This window comes from Sinohyriopsis cumingii, chromosome 10 (assembly GCF_028554795.1).
Source record: "Sinohyriopsis cumingii isolate HCF-2022 chromosome 10, ASM2855479v2, whole genome shotgun sequence".
Taxonomy (NCBI): domain Eukaryota; kingdom Metazoa; phylum Mollusca; class Bivalvia; order Unionida; family Unionidae; genus Sinohyriopsis; species Sinohyriopsis cumingii.
The window spans coordinates 67,211,768-67,229,337 of record NC_142970.1 but is presented as its reverse complement, the minus strand read 5'-3'; the positions used below and the strand labels follow the sequence as shown (position 1 = coordinate 67,229,337).

Genomic DNA, 17,570 nt, shown 5'->3' with positions numbered 1-17,570 from the left:
TCGGAACGTATTCGGTAGATGGCTGGGACTTAGAAAACCCCAAGTTCGTGTACGAGTTTAACGGTTGTTTATTTCACGGATGTCCCGTCTGTTACCCTGATCGTAGCACTAAAGATCAGTTTGTACAACGAACCATGGAAGACTTGTACCAGGACACTTGTCAGCGACGCCTAAAGTTAGAACAGCAAGGATACCAAGTGGTTGAAATGTGGGAACACGAGTACGATCACCGTATGAAAACCGATCCCGAGTTTAAACGCCTCGTGGAAAGTTACCAGTTCATGGACACGCTGAACCCGAGGGATTGTTTGTACGGAGGAAGGACCAATGCCACCTGTTTGCTGTACCAAGCCGACGAAGAGAAAGGAGAAGAAATCAAATACTTGGACGTGTGTTCGCATTATCCCTACGTGTGCAAATATTGTCGCTTTCCTGTAGGGCACCCGCAATTGTTAACGGAACACATCGACCTGAAAAACATTCGACAATACGAAGGCTTGATCAAGTGTAAAGTTTTGCCGCCCACGGACTTGTACCATCCCGTGTTACCTCACCATTGTCAAGGCAAACTGATGTTTCCATTGTGCCGAACTTGTGCCGAAACGTGCAACCAAGACCAACCTTGTCAGCACACCCAGGAAGAACGTGCCTTGACGGGAACCTGGGTCAGCGTGGAATTGTTCAAAGCTCTGGACATGGGATACCAACTGTTAGAAGTGTACGAAATTTGCCACTTTCCCAAGACACAACAATACCACAAGGGTGACCCCACGCAGAAAGGCATTTTCGCCGACTACGTGGATGCCTTTTTGAAACTGAAACAAGAAGCCAGCGGCTATCCTTCCTGGTGTCACACTCCCGAAGACCAAATACAATTCAAAGAGAAATACTATGAACAAGAAGGCATCTCTTTAGACCACATCGAGAAAAACGAAGGCAGGCGATCGTTTGCCAAAGTGATGTTAAATTGCTTGTGGGGTAAAATGGCACAACGACCGTGTTTACCCAAGACGGAATATTTGACAGAACCTTCCCGCTACTTCCAGATGATTCACGACAAAACCAAATACATGAAACACGTGGACGTCATTCGAGAGAATTTGATCTTGGTCAATTACGAAGAAGATCTGGACTTTGTACAAGACGACCCTTTTGGAAATGTCATCATTGCGGCTTACGTGACAGCTCATGCTCGCTTAAAATTGTACGAAGCATTAGAACTGTTAGGGGAACGTGTCCTGTACTTTGACACGGACAGTTGCATTTACATCCATCACCCGAGTCAACAGCACCCTGACATCGAAGGAGACCGTTTAGGAGCCTGGACAGACGAGCATCCCGACGACAAGATTCTAAGTTTCGTTAGTGGCGGTCCCAAACATTACGGCTACGAATACCGGGACAAGCAAGGAGAAGTGCACACAACGTGCAAAGTGAAAGGACTGACTCTGAATTATCGTACCAGTCGTGTGGTCAACTTTGGCGTACTGAAAGAAGCCTTTCAATCGGGAGAGGATGGAAACTTTAAAGTGACCACCTATCAACCGAACAAGATTGTACGTTTACCCACTCACCACATCATCAGTCGACCCCTGGAAAAAGTCTATCAAATCGTGTACCAGAAGCGAGTGCGACTACCCAACCACTTTACGTTGCCGTATGGACACGTTGGTATAAAACATTGGTTGTAAAAGGATAGCCACCCACTAGAAGGATGACTTCGCCACAGCAAGAATCGAGTGAGAAACCGGATGAGAACTCCAAGTTCAAACCCTACCATTTTCCAGTCTTCTTACCTGACTATTGTGATTGTGCCCGTAGATTGGACACGTTTCAGAAGTGGCCTACGGATAGGAAAGGATTACCTTCTTCGCATGTTTTAGCTAGAACAGGATTTGTCTACTTGGGACCTGAGTCAGGATTGGGATATGAAGTACAGTGTTTCGCTTGTGGCCTGAAGTTACGAATGGATCTATGTATCTATCAAGATTCAGCTATTCTGGAACATACTCGATGGTCTCCGCACTGCCCTTACCTTTCTATGGCCTTTCCACCCATGACATTACGGTACAATGATGACGGTACCTTAGAGACGGTACCTTCCAAAACAAGACATAAAAAACATAAAAAAGGAAAGATGTACAAGCTGGAGACTGCATTACGACTGGTATAAAAAGGGCTATGGTCAAGATCGATAGTTCATTGGGACTACCAAGACCGAGCGAACAAGATGAATACTTTCAGAGAAACACAAAACAAGTTTAGACAAGTACACTTCAAGTGTGGGGCTTCTGAAGTGGAATGCGATTGTGAGCCTTGCGATGGGTACGATGCTGTACGTTGTGACATTAGCGATGCCGTAAAGCATCATGGGAACTTTAGTGTCACTACCCTTATCATGGAAAGTGATGCTGTGCGTGTCAAACCTGAGGGATGCCAAAGCGATGCCGCTCGTCCTCTTGGACATTTTACTGGGTTTCGTTTTAAAGGGGAATGTCAACCTTCACGTTTACCTCCCTACGGATGTCATCCAGCCCTGAGCAAAGTCCTGTTCATGTCACCCAACCCTCATCGAAACGAACCTGTGAAAAACGAATATTCGTTTCCTGTGCGTTTGTCGGAATACTGCGACTTTGAAAATCGTCTTCAATCGTTTAAAGGAAAATGGCCTAAGTATCTGGCAGGACCGATCCCCGAAGAATTAGCCAGAGCCGGATTTTTCTACTTGGGCGAAGGAGATAAAGTCAAGTGCTTCAGTTGCGGTGTGTCACTTCACCACTGGGAACCGCAAGATTCGGCCTACGTAGAACATGCTCGATGGTCACCGAATTGTCATTGCTTACCCTTAGTGGGACCGAGACATTGAAGTAACTTACCATAATCTGTTCATGGATACTTTACAAGAGAACATTCGTGCTTTGCCTGTGGAGTTGAGAGAAAGGATTTACCGAGAGCTGGTCAAAATACAAGTGAAACGTAAAGAACAATTGCATCCGTTACGTCACCGGTGCTTGAACCACTGGTACCTGAATGCTATACAAGGACTGATTCAGTCGAAAGTGTTCCATTGGACAGACATTGATCAACCATTCCCTAGTTTTAAGAAGGAGTTGGTTTGCTATGGACGATTCTATCTACTACATTGTAAACTTACTGCATCGAATTCCAGAGGAAGAGTTAACAAATTACCAACATCTTGTACACAATGTCAACTTAGTGAAAGAGGAAACTTCTGACGAATTGTAATGTGTAAATTAGTGACTAAACAATTTAAATTCGACACTGAACTAAAACCATCTCTATGCAAACAGTACATTTCTTGTGTCAGACCAAAGAGGATTTAGTATGACCTATTCATGGATACTTTGCTAGAGAACATTCGTGCTTTGCCTGTGGAGTTGAGAGAACGCATTTACCGAGAACTGATCAAAATACAAGTGAAACGCAAACGCAAAGTTATTCAACCGTTTTTAAATTATGCTCTGTTCCAAAGTATAAGAAGGCTGATTATGAGTGGATATTACATCAGGCACAAAGGTAAACGAGGCTATTGGCCACCACCCAAGGATTCCAAAAACAGTGTATATACTTATGGATACTTTACAAGAGAACATTCGTGCTTTGCCTGTGGAGTTGAGAGAAAGGATTTATCGAGAGCTGGTCAAAATACAAGTCAAACGTAAAGAATAATTGCATCCGTTACGTCACCAGATCTTTAACCACTGGTACCTGAATGGTATAAGAGGACTGATTCGTCAGAAATTGTTTCAGTGGTCAGACCTTGTTAGTGAGTTAGTGAATGAACGAAATATTCATCTGCTTAGTGGAAGAGGAAACTTCTAACCGAAGTTTGAACTGTAGGTTACAGTATTCTAGATTTCCTACTGGAGAACGAAGATGTCTGGGTAGAATGTACGGGTATTGCTTCCGAAAAAAAGATAGCATAAAAACAGGAATCCATGCCACGGCTTAGGTCACAAGTGATTGAAAAGATTCCGTGGAAGGAACTCAATGACCATATTCAAACCGTGGATCATTACCATCGATTATTACAAGAACTGTATCCATTCAATTTGGGTCGGGGGGGCCCCGAGTGGCCGAGTGGTCTAAAGCGCTCACCGTTACGGATCACTACCATCTCACCTCTGTCTGCGTCAGTTCGAGTCACGGATTCGGCTAATGTGGTTATGTGAGAAAGCTTGCCAGTAGCTTCTCGTGGGTCGGTGGTTCTTTCCGGGGGTTTTCCGGGTTCTTCCTCCACCATTAATACTGGCCACCATGTATGGCCTATCTTGTGCTGAAAAATGGCGTTAAGCCCTACAACAACAACAACATCAATTTGGGTCGACAAGTGGTGTATGTCTTAGTGACTTGTTTTCTGGGATTTCGTTTGCCAGCCGATTCCTTGTGGACTCTGTACGATCAGTACTTACCACACAATGGCCTTAAATGGTCACGAAAGACTCCTTTTGCTCAAAGCCTTGCGGTTTCATCTGGATACTTCTCGACCTCAACAGGAAAAAAAGATTCGTCAACTTTTAGCTACCGAAAACGTGTATGACGATGTGTGTGTAGCTTGTGACTTACACCCCCATTGGACAGATGTTCGTGACTGCAAAAAGGGGGGTTTTGAGGCTTGGACCCAAGAAGTGGCCCAGTATGCACAAGAGTTGTTCAAGGAAAAAAGTTACTTTTCAACCTGTGTTAGTGACAGTGCCAGAAGAACCCGTCACCGAGAACAACCACTCGCTTCAGGACAGGACTGTCATGGACATTCCTGAAAGGTCATTCCGGGAGGACACTTGTGAGACAATACCTCATGTAGAGACTGTAAGAACATTACACACTATCCCTAGGACATCTTGGTTACCCAAAACATGTTGTACAGAGACTTGTTTATATTCCACTTTGATCGTTTTGATGTGTTTTTTATTCTTGTACATCACTATTTGGGTTTTATGTATTTTTGTCTTTCGTGTTGTTCATATTTGAAACATTCAATAAACGTGTTCTGAAAAAAGTATATAAACTCTTGTCTTTTTTGTTTTCGTGTCACAAGTGACATTCCTCACACTATGGCTACCTCTGCTGTCTCTGCTCCCTCTTCCTCTACTGTCAAAGTCATCGACGAACACTTAGATCGTGCCAGTTGGGAGGCTTTGTATCTTCGCCATCCCTTTAACATGCTCATTGCTGGACCTAGCGGTTCAGGCAAAACCGAATTCGTCAAACGTTTGATCGAACATAAACATCATTTGATCGATCGACCACCTCAGCGGATCGTGTGGTGTTACAAAGAGTGGCAATCGGCGTACAGCCTCTTGCGAGAAACTCAAGGCGATTCCATCGTGTTTGTGGAAGGCATTCCTAAAGAAGACGACGGCATCGTCTCTGACTCCCGTCAAACCCATTTGGTCATTTTTGACGACATGTTAGGAGAAGACGAAGAAGAAATTAAACTGTAGTTCACGCGGAAAGGGCATCACCGTAATGCCAGTGTCGTTTACATCACCCAAAATTTGTTTCAACAAAGTAAAGCCCATCGCACCATCAGTCTCAATGCGCATTACGTGGTCTTGTTTAAAAGCCCTCGAGATAAATCGCAAGTGCAAGTCTTAGCCAAACAGTTAGGAACGCCTTGCCTGACTCAGGCGTACGACGATGCCACTCAAACGCCACACGCCTATTTACTCGTCGATTTGAAACCTACGACCCCCGAGGATTTGCGATTTCGTACCCACTTGTTTCACCACTGGTGCCAAGACGGAGGGCCTGTCCTGTACACGTCTCCGTCCTCGACTTAATTTCACTCCACAAAAAATCTATAAAAACCTCAGACCCTTTTTCGTCTGTCTCACACAACGTCAACATGACGTCCCTTCAGTCGCATCTTCCCGTCAAATTGATTCGTGCCTTGTATGGCATCAGTCGAGAAAAAAATCCACAAACACGAGCTCGTGTCTTAGAAGCTAGTCTCAAAGAAGTCTTACGATGGTTCACGGTGACGGCACGTCAATTACGCCAAGGGTTCATTCAGATTCCTCATCAAACCAAACGCTTTTTTGATCAAAACAAAGTCGCTTTGGTCCAACTGGCCGATCCCCGCATCGACACTCAAACCAAAAAACAAATCATTTTGAAACCTGGAGGGAGCGGTACTCTAGGAGGGGTCATCATTCGCTCTCTCTTAAGATGGGATCCTAATGCCCCCAAACTTCTCCCCAAGAAAAAAGTCCAACGAAGCCCCAAGAAGAAGAAGAAAAAGACCAGGTCCCCAAGGAGAACTTCTCCAGTGGCGGGACCCTCCTCTTACCAGACACCACCCCGGAAAAAGAAAAGAAGCCCCCAGAAAAAGAAACAGAGAAAAAGTCCCCAGAAAAAGAAAAGTCCACAGAAGAAAACTAGTCGCAAGAGAGGCACTTCGGCCAGGACGCAACCTTACACTCGCAAACCACGATCTGCCACGGCAGTGACTGCGTCTCCGGCATCCTCACGTTCATCCACCTCTCCGTTGATGACACCAAGAACTGAAGAGTACTTGGAGACGTTGATCACACCAAGAACTTCTCCGTTGATGACCCCAAAAAGAACTTCCCCAGTGGCAGGACCCTCCAATTTAGTGGCACTGGCTGCTGCTCACAAAGTACCTTCTCCCAAAATCAAAGTTCAAGAAAGATCGAGCATGTTACAAAGTTTACTGGATTTGTCCAAGCAAGAACTGGCTCGATTTAGTCCGTTGCGTACCCCTGTACGACGTGTCATGCCTGTCCTCAAATTGATACGACGTAAAGACAATCAGTGGCGACGCGTTCCAGTATAAAAAAGGTGTGTGACCAAGTCGGGGTATCAGTGTTTTTGGTGCTGAAGACTCAAAGATGTCACCCTCCAGAAAACATCCCTCTTCTAAACAACCCCAAGGAAAGAAAAGAAAAGGACTGCCTCCTCGTTTAGTCAAACATGGAGACATGTTATCTGTCCTGTCCAAAGCCTCTCCACCTCTACGAAAAAAACTCATTCAATCGGCCTCCAAAGAGGTCATCGATACCGTGTGCGAATGTTGTTTGAACGTTTTGAAAGGCACGATCCCTTTGTCCAAACACCAGAAACAATGCTTAGGCAAACATCGTCACGTTCTTCGCCAAATGGTTCGAAAGAAAATTCCCATTCGTCAAAAGAAGAAGATGTTGGTCCAACGTGGAGGCATTTTACCCCTCTTGTCAGGCCCCATACTGAAAGGAGTCTTGGGAACCATGTTCGGAGGACTGGTGGGAGCAAGATAAAAAGACCCTCGGAAGTCCCAAGATCTCAGAATCGACCCCTGACAACCCCATGGAAGGACTAAAACTAGCTTTAGTGCCTTACAAACGATGGATGGAATATCATCGGTGGCAAGAACAACGCACCCCGCATGTACCTCCCAATCCCAATTTGAGCGAGATGTCCCAGTTACAACACGAATTGCAGTCCTTGATGGATCGCCAAGATTTGTCCGAAACATAAAAATCGCAAAAGTACGGTCAACTCTTGCAACGACTGCAACTCTTTCACCAGAAAGCTTTAGGCGAAACAGCTCTACCCACTCTGAAAGATTTTAAGACCTTGACGAAAAGTCCAGCACCATCACCAGTACCAGTACCACCACTACCAGTGACCAAGACAGAAAAAGGAGAAGAAGAAGAGGAAGGGTTTCAAACTCCACCATAAAAAGTACGCAAGTTAACAACACCACCTACCTCCAGAATTGGATGGATTAAAAAGATGATGGCCACCCCTTCTTCATCACAAGAGAAAAAGAAAGTGAAGACAGAAGTGAAGACAGAAGTGAAACAAGAACCGATATCCCCCGCTCAGACATCCTCCTCCTCTTCGACACCTATTGCCGGCCGCACACGCAAAGCATTGCAATCCAAGAAAGTACCCCAAGAGAAAAAGAGTAGCATCCTTCAAGAGTGGGTGTCTTATTAACACACAAACACAAAAAAAAATGGTAAAAGTGTTAGTCAGCATTTACTACGATCCCTCCCATCCTGCAGGTTACGCAGGAGTTCAAAAATTGTATCGTGCTGCCAAAACGCGACTGAAAAGTCTCCGTTTACCTCAAGTGCAACGATGGTTACAAGAACAAGCTACCTACACTTTACAGAAACCCATTCGACGCAAGTTTGCCAGAAGTCGCACCCGAGTGGAAGGCATCGATCATCAATGGCAAGCCGATTTAGCCGATGTCTCTCATTTGGCCAGCTACAATCGTGGCTACAAATATTTGTTTAGTGTCATCGACGTCTTTTCCAAATTTGCCTGGGTCGTGCCCTTGACTTCCAAATCGAGCAGCGAGTTAGTGCGAGCCCTGCAACGAGTGTTCAAACAAAGCGGTCGTCACCCTCTTCGATGGCAAACGGACAAAGGTACCGAATTTCTGAACCAAGCTTTCCAAAAAGAATTAAAGAAACGTGACATTCATTTTTTTACCACCGAGAATCCCGAAACCAAAGCCAGCATCGTGGAACGTTTTCAACGCACTTTGAAAGAACGCATGTGGAAATATTTTACGCATCACCACACTCTGAAGTACATCGACATCTTACCGCACCTGGTGCACGCGTACAACCAATCTTATCATCGAAGCATCGGACGTGCCCCGCAAGAAGTGACTCCCGAGAACGAAGTGCTGGTATTTGAGCGCCTGTTTGGTACGTCCCCGACGAGGGCTGTCCCCAAGAAAAGTGGAGAGTTGGCCGTAGGAGATTGGGTGCGCATTGGCAAAATCAAACGCACTTTCGACAAAGGTTACTTACCTAACTGGACTACCGAATTGTTTCGTGTCAATAGACGAGTGCATGGCCGTCATCCTGCCGTCTATAAATTCGAAGACGTGAACGGAGAAGTGCTCAAAGGAACGTTTTATTTGCCCTAATTTACAACGTGTCACCAAAAAAGAAGACGACGTGTACGACATCGAAAGCATTCTCGAACGCAGAACCCGTAAAGTGGGCAAACGATGTGTCAAAGAAGTCAAAGTACGTTGGAAAGGATATCCACCCAGTTTTGATTCTTGGATCGACGCTTTGCAAGTCATCGACTATAAAAAGAAGTGACCATCATGCCCTTGCACACAGACGCAGCTACGTCGACCACTCCTTCACCTAGTTCTGCTGTGCAAGATTTACAAAAACAACCTTTGTGGGTTTGGTGTGGAGAACGTGTGCCTAAAACGCAAATCGTCTTTTTCTGCCAAATCTTCGTGGTGTATTGTGTCATCGGGGCAGCCATTGCCAATTTGAGTTTGCAACAAGGAGACAAACAATTGTGGACCATTTTATTGAGCAGTTGCATCGGTTATCTGCTTCCCAATCCCTCCCTGAAATTCTCCTCGAACGGGAACCACGGAAACCTTGTGTCCAGTGTCAGTGCCAGTCACCACTCCAACCACAACAACAACAACAACAACGACCCTATTTTGGGCGGAGACACGCCTCTGACGTCCAGTAACCCCTCTGACAGCCACAGAACTCTGGAATAATGAGTCACCAAAACCAATTTTACTTAAACTTACACAGTGACAGTTCCATGGAGGTGTTTTCCTACAACACGTTGTGTTGTTACACGGCCAAATTATCTCAGGCCATCCAGTTAGATCACGAAGCCCATTGGGAAGTGGCTTTGGTAGAAATGATTCACCCTACACAAATCCAAAACATCACTGAAAAGCAAAACACTTTTGAGGTCGAAATCCTGAACCAACAATTGCAAGAAACCATGAATGAAATGGGGTTTTCAGGGGACACAAGACCATCCAACAATTCACCCTTCATTATCTACACCTTGAAAATTCCGGCAGGGTTTTATTTTAGTGGCCAACATTTGGTGGACACCATTGCTTCCAGGTTCGACTTAGCCTTTGGCAAAGTCCTGAACAGAATAAAAAAAAAGTGTCACCGTGGAGTACCATAAAGTGGCTCGTCGCTTACTGATCAAATTTCAGGATACCCAAACGTTGTCCATCAGTTTCAATCGTGACATGTTTCATATTTTAGGTGGAGACACAAAAATGGCTCCAAATTTTAAACCGAAGATCAACAGCAATACGGAATTTTACAAGTTTGTTCGATTCCTGTAGAACGGAACCAAGGACTGAATTTGATGTTTGTGTCCTCCGATGTGGTGGAGTAGAACGTGGTGGGACACACCTACGTGCCGTTACTGCGTGTCATTCCTTTCAAAGTGGATAGTACCACGGCCAGTGACCAGGAAGGTGGAAAGACCTATCACGTCCACCGCGAATTTGTACATCCTCATTATTTGCCAGTCAGCAGGTCGTATTTGGACACGGTCAACATTGCTATAAAAGGAGATTTGGGACAAAATATTCCATTCACCAAAGGAAAAGTCACGGTGAAACTCCATTTTCGAAAACGGTTCTCTGACGACTCGTAAGTCATGTATCCAGTGTATCGAGGGGTTGCACGACAGCGAGGACACGGTTTAGGAGATATGTTAAAATCGGCCTTTCGTTCGGTGGCCCCGGTGTTGAAACCGATGGTGACACGCGGATTGCACGCCTTGAAAGATGCGGCACTGACGCAAGGCAAAGACTTTCTCCAAAATGTCATCATCGACAAACAAAATCCTAAAGAAGCCTTCATGAGGGCAGGCAAAAATGTCTTGCTGCAAACGGGTAAAGACCTTTTGGGCCGACGAGACACACCTATAAATGCCTTGCACGCTACCGAGTCAGGCATTCAGCAAGGACAAGGCAGAAGGAGACGACGAAGAAAACACCCTTTCACCAGACTTCAAGCTAGAAAGGCAAAGAAAAGAAGAACCGTTCGAGACTTAGACGTTTTCGATTATTGAGAAAGAACAAATTGATGCACCGAGAGTCTTGCGCCTGTTCCAAGTCGGAACTGGATCTGTTTGCCATGCCCCCCACGATGATGACCATGCAAGAATCCCAGTGGGTGGAATTTCATCCCGTCTCCTCTTTGACCGATTCTGCTCCGATCGAGTTTGACATCAAGGGACAGCCCGAAGATCACATCGATCTGAAAAGCAGTTACTTGTACCTGAAAGTCAAAGTTCTAGATAAGACTGGAGGTCCTATAGACGATGAAGCAGTAGCTCCCGTCAACAATTTCATGCATTCCTTGTTTAGTGGAGTGGAGTGAATAACAAACTTGTCAGTAGCAGCATGGATACTTACCCTTATCGTGCCTACCTGGAAAATCTCTTGACGTACGGAATAGACGCCAAGAACACTCATCTCAATGCTTGCGTGGTATGGGAAGCTGAAGAAGCGGGCAAGTTTGAAACATTCGAAACTAGTACAACCAAAGACAACAATGATGGATTTGTAGAACGAAGAAACAGAATCACGGGAGCCAACACAAGTTTAGAACTGATGTATCGTTTGCATTTGGACATGTGGTTGCAAGAAAAGTATTTGCTGAACGGGGTGGATGTCCGCCTGAGACTGAATCGGAGCAGTACCGCTTTCCATTTGTTGGCTGATACTGACGAATACAAAACCAAAATCCCAGAAGCTAGACTCTACGTACGACGCGTGGAAGTGTTACCCAAAGTGGGAAACGACATCAGTCAGACGTTGAGCAGAACGACCGCCAAGTATCCGATACGACGCGTGGAAGTGAAAACCTTCAGCATTCCCAAGGGACAGCGATCCATGGTCGAAGATCATCTGTTCCAAGGACAGTTACCCAAACGTTTGATACTTGGTATCGTCGAGAATACAGCCTTCAACGGAGCTATCGCCAAAAATCCTTTCTACTTTCAACACTTTGGCGTGTCCAAGATCGAAGTCAGTCGCGATCGCAAAACCTTGTGTACCCGACCTTTCGAACCTAACTTTGAGAAGAAGAATTACTTGAGATCGTACTTGTCCCTGTACGAAGCCACGGGACAGTTAGGAACCAACACCAGTCATGGCATTACGTACGAGGAGTATGCAGGAGGCTATGCTTTGTGGGCTTTCGATTTCACTCCTGACCAAGGCAGCGACGAGGGACATTTCCACCCTATAAAATCTGGCCAAATTCGTGTGGAAATTCAGTTTGCAATCCGGGATCCTGATGAAACGGTGAACGTCCTCCTGTATGCCGAATTTGATAATACCATAGAAATCAACAGTTTGAGAGAAGTCATTCTAGACTATTAGAAGCCATGGAAGACTGTTATCCGTCTTTACCTAGTGGAGAAACTTTAGACATGGCATGTGAGGAGACCATGGAAAAAGAAGAAGTTATCATGATGAAGTCAAGATGCCCAGAACAAGAATCCCATTTAGTCTGCTGTCTTGCCAAACACTTGCTCGAAAAAATGACGGAATTGATCAAGAAAAATTGCTATGGATGTCAAAACGATCATCCCAGTCAAATTCAACACGATAAATACCTGATGCTGAGTCAAGAAGAAAAATTGGACGAGTATCTGGACGATGCTTGGAGTCTCATCTCGGACGAAGACTTGTTGCACCAGTGGTATAAAGACTTGCGTGAACATTCTTGTCCACCATTAACCACTCAAGAGATCGATCTTATCGAAGCTCTCCTGAATCAGAGTGAGGAGACGAAGCGAAGAAACGGTTATTCGTCAGACATTTTCAAGCAAAAAGTCAGGATCGAATTGATGACTTATTATTACCTGTGAAGAAGAAAAAAAACATGGATACCTGGGAACTTTATTACCTTTTGAACCACAGTTCGTATACGGCTTCTTGGAATCCTGTCGTCTGTTCTAAAGATGAACTCCCTCATCGCAAACCTCAAGACCATCAAGCTTATGTGATCAACAAGGACGACAGTCATCTCCCAGGAACCCACTGGGTAGCCGTTTACTTTCCTCAAGAAGGATGTGTGGAATATTTCGATTCGTACGGATTGCCCCCTTTGGAAGACGATATCATTGACTTTATGAGAAGAAATGCTCAGACCACCCGATTCAATAATGTGAAATTACAGGGCACAGATTCCTTAGTGTGTGGACAATATTGTGTGTATTTTTTGCATCATCGCAGCCTGGGCTATTCCTTAGAACATTTAGTGACTCATTTTGATCCTCGTTCTTCTTCAAGAAACGATGTGAAAGTAGATCGATGGTTTTGTGACCATTATGCTTATCTTTTGTCTCAAGCTAGGAAACGTAGTGTCCATCAATGGCCTAATGATTTCCAACAGTGGAAATCACAATTTCATTCACAACGTTGTCAGCCCTGTTTAAAGTAGAGTGTGAATTGAAAAAAAATGTTTGTCATTTGAAAAAATGTTTGATGTTATATTGTTGGATTATTGTTAAAATGTTAGAGTTGTTGGTTAGTGTTACGTGATTTTTGAATAAAAAAATGTTGTGTTTTGAAAAAATGCCTTTGTCTTTTGTTTGGCTATAAGAATGTTGATTCATGCTCTTTCACTTCTCTCTATCTCTCTCATGACACTCACTGAACGTTGCGGCTCGAAAAGCGTGGAGGGATGTTTTCCTTCACGTCCGCGCTTTGACTTTAAGAACCGGGAAGTTTCCAGTCTACCCATCCATTGTCGACTCATCCTCCTACGAAGATGTGCTCCAAACTAGCTAAGCTAAACGAAGCCTACTTGAATTTGCACAGGGTCAGACACAGTCTGATACCGAAGCCAGAAGAGATAGAGAATGTGAGAATGTTAAAAGTCACTGAAGACCTAATAGAAGAGCTCTTCAGAGAAGAAGTGAACAGGGAGAAAGAAGAATGGACAGAGAAGTACAGACTTCAGAGACAGCAGCAAGAGCAACAACAACAGCAGCAGCAGCAGCAGGAACCTGAACCTGACAGAGGCTTTGTCGATTGTTGTATCGACACCAAAGAGTTCTTCTTCTCTTTCCGAAGAAGCAGACCTATCGTCAGAAAGTCTATCCTCAGAGGACGACGCATTCTTAGAAACTAAAAGATTGCCATAGCAAACAAAAAAAACCCAGCCCTTTTCAGGGCTACCCAATACTCTAGAAAAGAAATAACAATCAATTTGCCAATGTGTGTAGGTAGAGTAGTGTGAATATAAACACTGACTCTTTTGTGATGTGAGTGTATGTGTTTGTGTATAGGATTGTGTGTTTGTAAGTGCTCACGTACGTTGGTGTGGATAGTAGATTAAAATCATGTTTTTTCTTTTGCTGTTTGAGGTGTGGAAGAGTAGATTTGGGGTTTGATTGGATTGCTTTGGGTATGTGGATAGTATATTGAAGTGATTAATGAAAATTTTTTAGAATAGTGATGGGCAGTATAAAAAAGTGAGTGAGTGTTTCTTTTAGGTCCGCGCGTTGTTTGGTCATAGTTAGTTAGTTGGATTATAGTGGTTTTCGTTCTTTTGAACATGTACCACTTTTTTATTCACGCACTGCGTGATTTTTAATTACTCCTGGGGGAAGGAAAAGGAGCCTCATCCCCCAGGCTTTTATGTACTCAAAGAGTACTTTTTAATTTAGCCACTCAGGTGTAGGACTAACTAGTCCTTAACAACCTGACTGAAAGGCTAATAGACATGAGTGGGAATAGTCACACCACACACTCGTGTTTCTTAGTTGGATTGAAATGCCCCAGGTGTCAAATCAAGCAGTATGTGACTCCCGCCACGATTGGTCGGCAGCGATGACGTCACATTAGGATCATGATCTAGGTAAGTTCAATTTCGTTTTAGGGGGATGTTTTCCTTCACGTCCGCGCTTTCAGTATAAATTTAAACTCGCTGGGCAGTCTAGCTATCCTGTTCATACGTTGACAAGACAATGAATACCAGAATTGTGAAACTGCTAGAACTCCAGATGCACCTGGAATATGCCAGGCGCATACTAAATGAACTGGCCGCGGAGGCCATTGTCGAAGAGGCAAGGATGAAAGAGGAGGACGAAAGAAGAAAAAAAGAAGAGGAGGAAAATTAGAGAGAACATTTCAGAATCCCAGAGACAGAAAATTGGGATTCTGAAGCCACTTATCCCCCCTCTGCACTCCCAAGAAGAAAGGTAAAAGGAGACTGGGGAAGAAGATGTGTGTGCGGTGCCAGGCCTGGAAGGTGCCATCATTAGATAGGTGCATCTGGAGTTAAAAAAACAAACAGCCCTTTTCAGGGCTACCCAATACTCTAGAAAAGAAATAACAATCGATTTGCCAATGTGTGTGTGTGTATGTAGAGTAGTGTGAATATAAACACTGACTCTTTTTTTTCCTAGTGTGAGGGTATGTGTTTGAGTTTGTGTGTTTGTGTTTGTGTGTTTGTGTTTGTAAGCGCTCAAGTACGTTTGTGTGAATAGTAGATTATGGGTTTGTTTATTGTTTGTTAGCGTATGTGGAGAGTATAGTTAGGGTTTTGTAACCGCTCACGTACGATTGTGTGGATAGTAGATTATGGATTTAGTTTAAATGATTTGCGTGTGTAAACAGTAGATTTGGGGTTTGTTTATTGCTGATTCACGTATATGGATAGTAGATCATATGAAATGAGAAAAATAGGGGATGTTTTCCTTCACGTCCGCGCGTTGTTTGGTCATGATCTAGGTAATATCAATTTTATGTCTTAGGGGGGTGTTTTCCATCACGTCCGCGCTTTCACTATAAGAACCCACAGTATTCGTCATTCAAACCATTCTACAGAGAAGATGGCTTCAAACCACCTCGATAAAATGCAAACATTGCAAGACGTCCTGGACAATTTGGGCATGATGGAACAAATGCTAGTGAGACTAAATGAAGATCACTATTCTTATAGCCCCCATCGAGTAAAGATGGAGATTAACAACTTAAGAAAAGTAAAGGAAATGATAAGTGCTGTGATGAAAGAAATAAAGGAGGAGAAGGAGGATGAAGAGGAAAGGATAAGAATAAGAACATGGAATGAAAAAATTGAAAAAGAAGAAGAAAATGAGAAGAGGAAGAAAGAAGAGGAGGAGAAGAAGAAAGAAGAGAAAAAAAGGAAGAAAAGAAGAGAAAGAGTGTAGGAGAGAAAATAAGAAGTTGGTGGAGAAATAGAAAAAATTAGAAGCAGAAGAAACCCAAAGGCCCTTTTCAGGGCCACTCATAGGTCTCGAAAAGAGAATGACAGTCCCATGTTCCATTCCCTTGAGGCTCAACAGTCCCATATTCCCATGTTAAATTTCCCTTGAGGCTAATCTGTCCCACGATTTTTCTCCATGTTAAATTTCCATTGAGGCTAATCTGTCCCGGGGGGGGGGGGCTGTAATGCTAATTCCCACTGAGGCTAATCTGTCCCCATTCACTACTAGTGAATTGGCATGATCTAGTTGATCTTCACGAAATATGCTTTGTACAGCAACTTGGCATGATCGGGTTGATCTTCACGAAATATGCTTCTTTATATACAAAGACAATGTTGACGAGGAACTTCGGCGATTTTCAGAAACAGCTGCACAACCATATTTTTGGGGCAAACGTAAATATTCACATGTCACATAGATTGACAGGATCGTATGATTCTTAGACTCTGATAATATGTTACAGAAGTTCGTGGTTTGGGAAAAAGTCACATTGCCCAACCATATTAACGTATACTGCAGTTAGGTATCTATTTGTACTCAACTTAACATGGTGGTAAATCCTTGACAATGGAAACTAGGAAGGGTTAGACAGTTGCTTGATGTAGATTCAGTATTCTTCAAGTTAGAAACTAAACGTACCAAGCTACGTTCTTCATCAACTGCACTTACGAAATAAAAACAATTACATAAGTGTAATTCAATAACCGTTTTGCAGAGAGCATAAATAATGTTAAAAAAGTAAAACGATGAAACTTAAGCTCTATATAGATAGGAAGAAAATGTGTCAATTTAGTAAACATTTTCAAGAGTTCAGATTTGCAGTATTAAGCTGTAATTTTAGATCTACCTGAAGAACTAAACGAATCTCTAGAACTTTGTAAAAGTAGTATTTAAAAGTAGACGTTGATTTAAAGGCCACATTTGTATTGATAACCACAATAAAAATCTAACTTAAAAGCTGCGTGAAAACGTATTGTGTTCTGGAAAAATAAATGTGCGCACTTCAGTTACATCATGATATCATATGCCATGCCTTTTCATGACAAGTTAAATTAACACACGCAGTCAAGATAGATCATTGAATCGCCTTCAAACTCTACTCTGTGATCCACCCTTTGACTCACTCATTGAGATCCAAACTCGGTAGCTTTACATACTTTCATTGCACGAAACGGCCATTCAGCATTTGTCCCGAGATCATTAATAAAACAAAACTGTTCTGAATCCTACACCAAAGCTGTATTTATATTTATGTTGCATGCAGAGTAGGTTTTATAATGACCAGTAGAACGACGTGGGGTAAGGCAAAACAGGCTCATCATCATCAGTCTCATGACCTAGTGTAGTCGTTGAGGCACTGTGCTGCTGAACATCTGACCAGTTCCCTCCACTTGTCTCGATCATGTGTCAATACCTGTGTCTCCGAAAAACTTTTCCTGTTCACGTCTGTGTGTCTTCCTAGTTTTCAGCCAAACATTTTGTTGTAGTTTCAAGGAGTCTATGAACACGTGTCAGTCATAAAATCAAGCAAATTACCT

At 43.6% G+C, this 17,570-nt stretch overlaps 1 protein-coding gene across 1 annotated transcript in view; it reads left to right on the top strand.

The window, feature by feature from the left end:
• Positions 1-17,570, top strand: part of LOC149790318 (uncharacterized) — a 35,291-nt gene that overhangs the window by 11,032 nt on the left and 6,689 nt on the right. The gene's annotated exons all lie outside the window — the stretch shown is intronic.